The sequence below is a fragment of the Ostrinia nubilalis genome, chromosome 2, assembly GCF_963855985.1.
Source record: "Ostrinia nubilalis chromosome 2, ilOstNubi1.1, whole genome shotgun sequence".
In the NCBI taxonomy this organism is placed as follows: domain Eukaryota; kingdom Metazoa; phylum Arthropoda; class Insecta; order Lepidoptera; family Crambidae; genus Ostrinia; species Ostrinia nubilalis.
The window spans coordinates 4,221,723-4,234,984 of NC_087089.1; the positions used below are offsets into that span (position 1 = coordinate 4,221,723).

The window sequence follows — 13,262 nt, forward strand, 5'->3', positions numbered from 1 at the left end:
ATACATTCGTAAACCAAGAATTCATGTCTGGTGAACATTTTTCTTGTTTGAATGACCTTCCGCTTTCAAGTGGTAAATCTTTCTAGATATATTTAGCGTTTTATTTAGAATGCTTCAATGAAAATAAAACTAGTAATGTAATACATGAAGATTGACGTCCACGATGTTCCCAATGGCAGTTAACTAACCTAACGACTGAGCGAACAGTGACAAGAGTTTTTTGGCAAGTAACCCGTTTGTAGCCGTTGTGTCACAGGCTAAAAATAGAAAAGGAAGGAATAGGCAGACAAAAAGTCTCCCACGCTAGTCTCAAATGGGCCGACAATTGCGCGATCTATAAATGTTCTAGTGGTTAATGCCGTCAGATGTCATCAGATGTACGAGTAGAGTAGATTGCAGAATACCTAGAAAGAACCAGTGAAGACAAGAGAACCCTAGCTTAAAATAGTAGAACTTGCACTTATTACTTCTGTAGGTATATTATGTGTTAGTTTTACCGATATACTGTGTTTCGCAGAACATCTTTATGCTTTCAGTCAGATATATTGAGCCTTATTATGTAGACTTTGAACTATGTGAGAGGTCTGTGCACAGAGCTGCAGAGGTTATTTACCCAGTTAATGCAATAAGAAGAAGCTCGAATCGTTGACTGCCAGGACATTTCGGATCGGCTTGACCCCTTGGCGCTGCGTAGAGATGTATCCTCACTGTGCATCTTCTATCGCATGTATCACGGGGAGTGCTCCGAAGAATTATCCGGACTTATTCCTGCCGCCACTTTTCGCCACCGATCTACCCGACAGCACTTCCACCCCCATCACTTAGATGGTTGGCAGTCCACAACAGTACGTTTCTCTAGAAACTTCCTGCCCCGTACAACCAAACTGTGGAATGGACTGTCGTCTGCGGTGTTTCCGGACGGATACGACCTGCAAGCTTTCAAGAGGAGAGCGTATCTTTACCTTAAAGGCCGGCAACGCACCTGTAACGCCCCTGGGTCTGCGGGTGTCTATGGGCGACGGTAATCACTTACCATCAGGTGATCCGTCTGCTCGTTTGCCTCCTATCACATAAAAAAAAAAAAAAAAAAAAATAAAGGTTACAAAAGATAGACCTAGAATATATTTTTGGCTATACCTATACTTAGCCTAGAGTCTAGTAGACCATTGTCTAGTTGAGTCATTACTCAGGTTTGATAGTCAGTTTGCCTGCTATTTATTTATCGTTTAAAAAACACAAGTGACCTTATAACTTGTGAACAAAAGGCTCACTGAAAATATTACAATGAAAAATGTTAGTTACACCCAGCTTATTAATCTAGCTAATAGACAGTGACAAATTGTTTGACTCATTCTACCACATTCTATTTATAATTCGGTGTAACAAGAAGTAAAAATATATCCCTACCATAATGAAATTCATTTGTTATTTTAATTAACTCATCCAACAAAGTGCCCATGGGGCGATAACATCGACTTTAGTCCGCACAGTTAAATTAAAAGCCTTAATTTATTTTTTATTCTGTGACAGTCAGTGACAGTTAACGAATATGTGCTACTAACTGTATAGATGATCAAATTGGTATAAAAACCGCACACAAAAACTCTATATCTATCAATTGCGGTATCTTACTGTACCAATGAAACTGGGTGACATGATACCATTCACAAATTAATCGAAAAATACTATTTAAAAATAGAAACACATCAAATAATGTCTACAATAGCAGTTCATTGTCAGATCTCTTGTAACACTCGACGGAATAGGTCGGAAATCATCAAAGAGAAGTGCAAGGCGAATGTGAGCACGCTTTGATATTTTCTAGAAACACCATTTTGACAGCTCTAAAAGAATGTCAGTTGATGGGTGTTAAATATTATTAACTATTCAGTTTTGGAGACCTTTACTAGCATACAATAACCAAATGTTAAGGAGCGAAATAATCCTATAAATTGTTTTATTACCTCTCAAACATTAGGCTCTTTTTTTTCTATTAAAGCTCCCAGCTAGACGGCTTGATTTTTTCCTATAGGTCTCTTTAAAAATCATCGCCTTATTTTAGAGGTAACCTTCCTCTTCTATCACTCTACCTATTGATGAGTCCGTCATCAAAATCCTTTTGTTCCTGTAGATACTTTAAAAGCTCTAATTAAGGTACTAAAATTACTTACATATGTACTAACTACTTTATTTTATACTTATACATTCGTAATAAAACTCTCAAATACAAACAAAACTAGGTCAATACCCGTGAGTGCCTTCGTAGATGCGTCGGTTCAAATTAGTTTGACGCAGTTAGTTTCCATTGAGGCGGCAATCGAGGCGCAGGCGCATGCATTATGAGACTTAAAAGCTTCAATTACGGTATCGGTTAATGTGTGTTGCTCTCTGTCAATGTCTTGTGGATGATGCCCAATCATTTGCTTGGAGATCGTTTCTATATTAAGATAGTATTAGTGTTGAGAGCAAAGAAATATGTAGTAGGCTTCTATGTTTAACTGTTAACAGTATTTCGTTCGTTTGTTTGTTCGTTTCAGCCGAAGACGTCCACTGCTGGACAAAGGCCTCCCCCAAAGATTTCCACAAAGACCGGTTCTGCGCCGCTCGCATCCAGGCACCGTATTTAACACTGGAAGAAAGATAGTAATTATTTCGTTTCGATAAAGTCACCTATGTAAAAATCTCGACTTTTTAGCCTTTGAGCCGGGAGTTGCAAATTGATCGCGACATAATAATAGAATAAGTGATAACATCCGAGGAGTGGTGGGTTCATCTCTACATATAGAGAAATTTCATTAAGACGCCTTGGTATGTGTTATTGGACAGACACTCTGGGCTGCTACCTACTGCCAATCTTATTGGCAGTATGAACTAAGATTGGAAAAAGGATAATGTCATGAATATTTTATTACTCATTAAATTAAACAGTTCCAAGAGTTATTTCAAAAAGATTGACCGGAAAAGAAAGTTTATTCGGTTGGCTCCAGTTGTGGGTTACGTGCGTCAACCAATTTCCTAGATCTGCGAACGTTTAATTAATTTAAATTTATACCTGAACACGGTTTTATGCTGTGGGAAAACCCAACATAAGAAACGTATTTTGTACTTATGCTCATTTTTCATTTTTACCGGATAACTAATAATTTTCTGTACATATTATCTTTAATAGCTTCGCTAAATTAAAACACGCATTTCATTGTGGTCATTGTATTATTTTTATTATAGTTTACATTAAGTTTATATCTGTCTGTTTTTTGCAAAAAAAAAAATAACCCACGCGCATGTGAGCTAACCATTTTTTTTCTGCCAGATCAAGCCATTTGACATGACATGTTCGTGGAACTGTCAAAAGTTAGCAGCTTGTATATTTGTTTTTTAACCGAACCCACATCGCTAGATGTCAGAAAAAAATCGTGTGAATCGAGGACCCTAATTTTTTTTAGTTTCTTATAGCGATTTAGAAATTTAATTAATACTGCATTTATAAAAGGTAATGTAATAATGTCTGCAAATAAGTAGGTACTTTTTCGTGATAGCATCATACCTTTAGATATCAATTACAGCAGTGAAAGCAATTGAGACAATGTAAATTGTTTTAAGAAAATTACATGCTAACTCCGCCATGGCAATTTGTTTTAGTTTCTTTTGTTTCTAAATTAACAATGGTCCCATTGATTATACTCAATGAGTTTGTTGTAATAAATGAATGAAAATGGCGATTGTTCTCATTCGTTAAGCGCGATTATAAATATCTGTAATAGGTTGTTCTATTTTTTTTATGTAGGTATCGATAAATTTCTTCTACTACGTATACCTACAGTCATCATTTGATCATTGATGGATTTATAGTATTTATAGACTTTATGGTAATTCAATTTACATCTGCTAAATCCTAATCCATCTTTGTTGTCGCTACCAAAACACTAGTACGTGTACGCGTACCGGTATTGACGCGCAATTGTATAAGGCTTCCATTTAAACCCAAGTTGCAAAGTATCTTTGTTAATTAAAAAATATCTGACATGCATTTAAGAACATCTAATTATGCAAAATAATAGAAACGAAGATTAAGGAAATGCGTGCGAAGTTATTATGATTCTGCACGCGCGGCTTCTGCGGCGCTGCGCGGCAGACGGCGACAAACGTTACGAATCTTAATGTGTGGTGCAAGCCACAAGCAACTGCTTGTGCAACTGCACTAGCGTTTTTAAGAGTTTAAAACTTTAAATAATATAAAAGCTTAAGCGTGGCACTACAAACAGGTCGAAACAACATTGCGTTTAAAAGTTGACAGCGAGTAAAAATAGTTGAGAATTACGCAGGGTGATACTATCTTCTACGCACATACAATCATGTGGGCTTTAACTACTGTTGTAAGATTTTATGAATCACCTTCACAAATGGCTCCATTAGGCAAATTCGAGTTCATTGGTTCAATGTAGCTGGCAAATCGCATTCTACTAGTCCCTTTTTAGCAGTTTATGAATCACTAGCTTTCCGCCCGCGGCTTCGCCCGCGTGGAGTTTTGTCTGTCACAGGATAACTTCATCGCGCGCGTCCCTGTTTAAAAAACCGGGTTAAAAACTATAATATGTCCTTTCCCGGGACTCAAACTATCTCTGTGCCAAATTTCATCAAAATCAGTTCAGTGGTTTAGGCATGAAAGCAAGACAGACAGACAGAGTTACTTTCGAATTTATAATTATTAGTATAAATTCAATCGCCTTGCATTTCACAAACCTTTTCGGAAGCAAAGCAAGGCGGTGCCAATTCGTGTCGATTCTGAGTGAATCTTGGACTATAGCGTTAAGCATAAAGTTTGTGACTTGAGCAGCGTCTCAAGGCCCTCCAATGTCACACGTCAGATACGCTCCGGCCCGCGACCACTGTCAACCGTGAAGGTTTAGGTTACGCCGTGTTTACGCGGAAACCAACCAGCATACCCGCTGGCACTAGATCGTCGTTAGTTCCACAAGATTCTCACTCATGTCCTGAACTAATCTGGAATTGATTGCATTTCTTAGCTACTTATTTGTATTTACAATAGTTACTGAGTTTCTTGCGCTGCTTCTTCTCAGCACTGGCCCATTTATTGTCCCGAAGCAGTGGTAGGGTTAATACTGGGACGTGTAAAAGTGCTTTTTAAAAGCCTATTTGCATAAATAAATGAGTTTTGTGAGTTTTTTTTTCATAAGGTTAGGTTGCTACTGACCATCATCGAAGATTCTAGAATCTTACTTACTAAGTAAGAGTGGAAAACTTTCTAGAGATTTACGATGCAATCTGATGATAATTACAGATAGCGTTATATTCTAATAAAAAGAAAGTTATGAGCTTAGCTATAACTTTATCTTATGTGCGTAATTTTAATTAATGTCCAATTATGAGTTAGCCACACGTTAAGTGGTAGTGTGTTAAGGCGTTTTTAACAACACATTTAGTCAATGTTTTTTTCGATAAGTACCTATTTACTCATGGTGTAAATTAAATGACACAATAAAATGTGTTTAATGAAGTTTCAAATGAACCAAATTATTCAAATAAGGTTTTGGTTACGAATGTAGTTTAGTTTAGGTGCATAATTTGCCCTTGTTCAGTCTTAGTTTTCAGGCTGACTAATTCCTTATCAGCATTTGATGATAATGTACAAAATTAACATTATCCTGTTTCCTGTAGAAACCACATAAATATTCTCGTAGTGGTTCTAATATTAACTTTTACCCGTTGGCTCGTAATTGTTTGCATGAGATACTGATGTATGGTGCATTTTAATTATGATCCTTGTCAGCAAAATTAAAAGCAAACCACGCATCCACACCACCTTAAGCAAGACTGGGCGAGGATATACATAATAATAAACAATTAAAAGTGCGTCCTTACCTAGAGAGACAATAAAGTGTTGCATGCATGCATGCATACTTTTGGTACTTTCTGTTTGTAATGTGTGTTTCTGTTATGCAAACAAATGTTTTATCTATGTATCTATCCATATAAACATTGTCTTAAAGCGCTTATGAAAATAATGCATAAGTATAGATATTGTTGTAACTTTGTAACTAACGAACATAGTTGTGTGAAAAGTGTCCAAAGATTTATTTATTATTTATTTATTTATTTTATAGAGAAAGATATACGAATCGATCCTATCATAGGTGTGACAGGCCCTAAAGTGTTATTTTCATAATGAAATTACTTTGACTAGGTTCAAACAACTGTGACAATTTGTTCGGTCAACTGTAAATCAAGACTCGTACTCGTATTCTGAGAATTTTAATAACGTTAAACGTAAACCTGGAGCAATGTAAGCTCCGTTATTTTCCAGTTTTACATTCCCGAGCGGGTTACATAAGCAGGCGAGATGTTGCGCAAAATATATGTTATTATTTTACTATTGGCGGCTGCAATTGGCAGGCTGGCGGTAAGTTAATTTGACCGCTTAACAGCGTCGCGTTGGATCGTGTAGAGTCACCAGGCATTTGGTTTCTGAGAGACAAAGTAAACGTTTAATTTTACCTGAGCAGTCACAATTTTTAATACTGAGCTTGCGGGTTATCCCGGTGCGAATTTAGTATGATGAGAACGGCCGTTTCTTTATTTTGATTAAGTTATCGCCGTAGCATAAGCTCTTTATAGCTTGAGGTCAAGCAATAGTTGTGATAGTTGGTGCAATTTATTAATTTAGAGTCTATCGTATTAAGCTATGATAGAACGATGCCTATAATATCTCATTTACTATGATACGCAGGGTTGTGATTTATCATTACAACCAATGCGATGGATGCAGGAGAAAAGCAAAGATTGTTTTAATCGTAAGTAGGTGGGTGACAAGGTGGAGACAATTATTGATTTAATTTTATTAAAACAAAATACTTTTCTCGCTACGGCATTTGTTTTGATATCGAAACAATCCCATATTAAAGAGAAAGGGTCTTTGTCCAGGTTATTGTGTCCACTTGGCCACCGCACGCCCGCGTGTCGCCGGCGCGTGCGACGTTCATTGTCACGGCCGTTGCTGCGCGTGATCGCTTCATTATCCTAACTTTGATTTATTTATAACATTTCCATCTTATTCAGGAAAATATTTATGATATAATACTTAATGTATTTGAGGAAGCATGCGGCTTTTAAAAGCGAATAGATAATTCAATATTAACCAAAAAAGTAAAGGTGAGCACCCTTTATGTAGAGGTGAAACGAAAGTTACGTTTAGGTTCAGTGCTAAGTTAAAGTCTTATTGACATGAAATATTAGTCAAATTAATAGATAAAAGAGATAAAGAAAAACACATAAATAGAGCTAGTACTACAGTCCCAAGATTATTTTTTTACAATAATAATAAAGTCAATTATTGTAAGTAAGCTTTAAATAGCACTTTTCAGCAGTATAATTTACTATTAATTGTAATAAAATAACTACTTATTCGCTTCATTTAACATTTCGTAGTTCGTATCGATAAAGTAACACACTAATTTTCGTGTTATATCGACACAACAAATAGGTTTATGACATCATATTGTCTAAATCGACAGACAAATAAAATAATTCAAACTAAGTCATATTTTAACTTAGATGCGGCAGTGAATCGGTGATAATATACGAATTGATTAGAAGCTGGTCGCGGAGTTATGTCACCGCTTCTCACTGTCATTGTCACGGACGTTATTTTCCATTTTGTGTTTATTTTATATGTTAAAGCATGCTTGTGACTAGACTATTCTGTAATTTGAAGTTTCCTACCTGTAATTTGTAATACTAACTGAGCAACGAAATGCTAAACACTTATTTACCCGTATTCACAAACGATGCTCGCTTAAGTGAAGCAGCAAATCAAACGCACATCGTTGAATAAAGCTCTATGATTGGTTCGTGTGTCACCCTGTGCTTCCACGCGCACTGTGAGACCTCATAGTAATGTTTGTGAATACGAGCGTGAGTCTTATATTATTTTGTAAGCATTTATTGAAAACCTGAAAATATGGCCCAATCTACCACCTTTGCTGAAAATGATTGTCTTGAATTTCGACCAAAGTGACCTGCAAATAATAAAATTGCATGTTCATAATTAAAAGCATCATGTTTATAAAGAAATACTTACGAGTACCATATGGTTTCTCGGTTGATCTACGAATTAAATACAGTCTAATTATCTAAAATCTAGGCTATTCTATAGCGCATACAGTACGCACTGAAGTAAACAATAAATAACATATCATTACTTAATAACTTTATAATTGCAGTTCAGTAGACAATGCAGTGACGCACGCGCATCGGAGTGGCAATTTGACACATTATACCGCAGCTGCGAGTCACTGTCATGGCCGTGACAGCTCGGCTAGGCAATCATGAAACTGCTTTTAATGATTGATTAAGTTTTAGTTACAGGCTTTTTGTGAAAGCCGTTTTCTGTTGCATAGAAGATTCTTGAATCATTCATTCATGTGAGCTAACCTAATTTCAAATGAGGAATTAATATGTTTGATCATCTTGCGTCGACCATGTTTCTGACTTACTTCATAAGTTGAGCTTATTTATGCTACCTATCTCTTTTTAAATTGTTATTTACTAAAATGTTTTTCATACAAATGCATTTTTTTAGCTCTAGCTTGTATTCAGAGTCTGTTAAGTATAAGTATTTGAAACTATAAGTAGGCGTTATTGGGTGCCTAGTTACTGAAATGCATTATTTCCTAAATGGGTATTGACTTCACAGCTTATGCAGTTTTTATAAAACCATGGTTTATGATTGTTGTGGTTTAGTTCTACAAAAAACAGTTTTTCTAAAAGTCTTATATTCCATGCGTCATAGCAAATAAACAAACAGACGTAATATCTTTATAATAAGTAAATTGTGTCAATTTTGTCATCATTTTCCTCCAATAACACGTACTCGCATCAAGTCTCAGGAAGCATTCTATTGTTTTGTCAATCTTAGGCCACTTTTCTCATGGCTCACAAAGAATTGTAATTATATTTATCGTAAATTATCTTTTTATGTTTTGATCGATTGAAGCGGATATCATTTTTTAATTTTAATGTTTGTACCTACAGGTAGGTATAGACTAGCTAGAGCATTTCTATGTAATGTAACTTTCTTACAAATGGTAGGTACAATACAGGTAAAACGTACGACGTTTGGTTTGTGAAAGAGTGATCCACTCTATTATCTACTATTACTCTTTGCTCTATTACAAATAAATGCTCTAGTCTAAACTCACCTTACAAGGTATGCTCAATAAATGCGTTCAAATCAAAGAAACATTATGACAATTGACGAATTTTATCAGTGTGAATTGAAATCAGAAGGTCAAATGTGTTAAACTGAGGCCGTAACACCTAATGAATATTATACGTCTTCCTGGCGTTTAAAATTTTTGGCAAATTAAAACGTCCCAGGCATAATTTTTGGACAATTGGGAGCATTCATAATGTAATTATGTAAGTCTCAAGATTTCACGTAGTAAATTGGATTGATAGTAGATTTACATTGATATAATATGGTATGAGGTAGATTTAGATATTCTTCACAACGTTCGTTTATGAGATTACTAACTTAATAAGAATTAACGAATTTAATCAGAAGAATAACGCAGGAGTTTGAAATATGATTATGACGGAAGCAATTAAAATAAAACATAGCAGCTATCAGACAGACATACACGGTAAAATAGGGCATACCTAAATACCTTGACTTTCGAGGCTATTTTTAATAACTTTACAAACTTTCTAATGCATGTAAAGAGATTAACTTCTTAATCGATCATTGAAACGCCAAAATTAAATTTTCGTGCTAATTCTGCAATCCGTCAACATTAATCTATAAATATAATTATCGCACGCACTGCATACTCAGTATGTTTATCGTAATCCCGTAAAAGGATGGGTGATAAGTGATAAGGCAGCCCAATTTGCTACCATTAGCGGCCGCGATTGCACGTGATGGATCGCAACGCAAGTGCGTGTGTCAGTCCGCAATTTTGCCAGATCAAATTGTCATTTATTTATTAATCTTACCTTTTTTGACCATATTTAATAAAAAAAAACCTTTATAATTACACAAATGGCCCCTCGTTCTTATACAGGGTGACAGGTAAAGCGATACATTCCTTGAAAGGGGTTAAAGTAGAGCTTATTTGCAGTCATTTAAGTCATATGACACCATGTCCGAAACTTGTTCATTTCCAAGTTATTCAAGATTTAAGTATTTTTTTAAAAATCTCCAGTTTTTATGTTAAAATGTACCCTTGTAATGAAGAATACGGAATAATGGTAACTTTTTTGTTGTATTCGTATAGCTAAATAATAAGATTGACATTTTAAATTAAAATTTGCAAGAAAGAATCGTCATTACTCAAGTAAAAGCTAAAAAACCATGTATTATTTTGCAAAAAAAATATGTTTTAGGTAATTAAACGAAGAATTTCCAAGAAAAAATGTATGGAATGTTGTGTACAAATTACAGAATTTAGTTCCTTGATTCATTAGCTATTCAAAAAGGTACAGGTGTTTAACAAACACTACATAATTATTTTTTTATTTGAATTTAAACGTCTAGTAAGATACTTTCATAAAAATAAAAAAGTAAAAAAGTCACACTAACAACTGTTCTTGGGTCTCAATAAATGAAAAACTTAGTATTTTAATAATAATTGTATCACCTAATTTTATCTAGGTACATTATTTTAAGTCCTGCTCAAACTGTGAGCCCCGTCTTCTAATACAAGCTCGTAGTCTGTTTCTCACTTTTGTTTTTGTGACTCTTGTTGTCAAACTGCTGAATATCTTGAGCTGCTCTCTGAATGCGCTCACGAAGCTCTTGCTCGTTGTTTACGGGGGTTACATACAAGAGATACTTCATGTGACCCCATAAATAAAAATCGCAAGGGGTCAGATCCGGACTTCTGGCTGGCCAAGGAATGGGTCCACCGCGCCCAATCCAACGAAGTGGATATTGTTGATCCATCCATTGGCATACACTGAGCGGAAAGTGTGTTGTGTGTGTGAAAGCTTCGTGAGCGCATTCAGAGGGCAGCTCAAGATATTCAGCAAAGTTGAAATTGAATGACTAAAAAGATTTTCTATATATAAAATATGTATTATTTACCTACCTGCTTGTGATCATTTACGTTTAAAGTCATCCCTTTCTACCACTAAACGTTCTCTCGTACTCTCAGCAATGATTGACTTGATGGATCGACGCCACTCGCATGTGTGTCAAGTTCGTTTTTTGTGTCCTATGTGATTGTAAAGAATCATCTATCCTCTAAACGTGCCCGTGACATAGTATGTCGCTCTGCTATACAATATGCCCCGGCCGATCTTATATCTCTATAACAGTTTATAAATATGTTATAAATAGCTATTATTAATCACTTAATTTAATAATACTCGTATCGAAATAGGAATTTTATAAATACATTGCTAATTTGCTAGTAGAACAAGATTTAGCATCTAAGTCGATTAAAATACCGGAAAAATCTATTTGATATCCAAATAAATTATAATTATTTGCATCCAAACAAGAGGTTGTGGTTAGTGCCAAACACGACAACATAAATAGCGTCTATTGTAAAAAACCTAAGATTATTCTTCTACCATCTTTGGTCGCAATTTGGTTGGTTGACTCTGCAGAATGTAGAGTCAACAACAACGTAATATTTAAAAAAATTGGCCAAGTGCGTTTCGTTTCGCGTTTCAGTGTATAGGGTTCCGTAGTTGTCCGTCGTTAACACAATATATTTCAGAAGCAAGCAATTACTTCATCTAAAGTTACTTTTCATATTTATTTCTAAGTATTTTTTATGAGGTATGAAATTTTATAATACATGAGTAAAACGATTACTACTGTTAAACTAAGTGATCTATGTTAACCGTTATAGTTTTCCTTGAAAGTTTATAAAAAGCACTATTATCATGAATTTTTAAAGATTTTTCAAGCTAACAGTTTAGATTTTAGAGAGGCGGGGACGCGCTACTCGTTCAAAAATTGGCTCTTAAAACTTCAATATTTTGGAAAACGGATCCCTAAAAAAAATTATCCCCACTTTACATGTAGGAACCGAACAACCCTAAAATTTTTTTTCAAAATTTTATTCTAGCTCTTTGTCGGCGTGATTAATAAACATACCTCTACAAAATTACAGCTCTCTAGTGTCAATAGTTTCCAAGCAAAACCTCGGAAGGACAGACAGACTTGACGAAACTTTAAGGGTTCCTTGTCAGGACTACGGAACCCTAAAAAGGGTTTAGCACACAGTTGTTTCATTATAAAGTTGATAGTTGTACTTGTAAGTTGTAAGTCTACACGCATCTATTGACCAATTTACATATTATAACAATTACGATCAAATGTAGACATATTTTTGTTGCGACTTTTTCTAAATTGGATGCGTGTTATTTTCTGAATTACCTCTAATCTTAAATGTTTAGCCAAAGTTTTCTAGTATTTTCAGTCGAGAAACAGTGTTCACCCAACCGTGGTGTTTATAGTTATTAGAGAATAATGGTGTAACCCACCTGACATTGCAAAATAATTGGGCACTAAACATAAAGTTACGTTTTTTATCTATACACGTAATTTGTTTCCAAAATTATGGACGGGGATTTTCGGTAACGTCATGTTTTTTTGTTCTTCAGAGATTGTAAGATCGTTGGTCTTGACTTCAAGATTATGAAACTGCGCCGAAAAATTGCGTCCATAACCAAAATAATTACAATAAAATGATACGAAAAGTCAATCTGAATTTATTGTGCTATTCTAACTAAAGATTTAACTGGTTCATTAAGTAATATCATTTTATTTTTTTACGACCCTATAGTTACCTATTAATTTTGATATCCTTGCGCACGTCATAAAAATAAGGACGAAATAATTAGTATTAACATTTCGCACGCGTAGGGGCAAGTAAGTTATCAGCATAAAATACAAATAAAGAGTATAACACGAAAACTTCATTGCTTTCAAAAGCTTTTAGTTTTAACAATAACTTAATGTGTCAGTCCATGACATACTTCATGAAGTTTATGTTGAGCCATAAAAACTGATATTATCTTTTCCCATCTTTCATAAATTTTGTTCATAAGGCGCGTCATAGTCTCCCGCTATCATCGCTATCACCGGCAAACGTTGCGGCTTATTTTCTTAACTAAAGCAATCAGACTACGACAACATAATTATCTCAACACTATCTAACGTGTGCGCAAACAAAGATTGCCACCGAATTTGAGATATCACTGTAAAAAAGTGATCAGTAATTAAAATATCA

At 35.0% G+C, this 13,262-nt stretch overlaps 1 protein-coding gene across 2 annotated transcripts in view; it reads left to right on the forward strand.

Annotated features, from left to right (window-relative positions):
• Nucleotides 1-13,262, forward strand: part of LOC135080247 (aquaporin AQPAn.G) — a 90,249-nt gene that overhangs the window by 26,124 nt on the left and 50,863 nt on the right. The window lies entirely within an intron of this gene.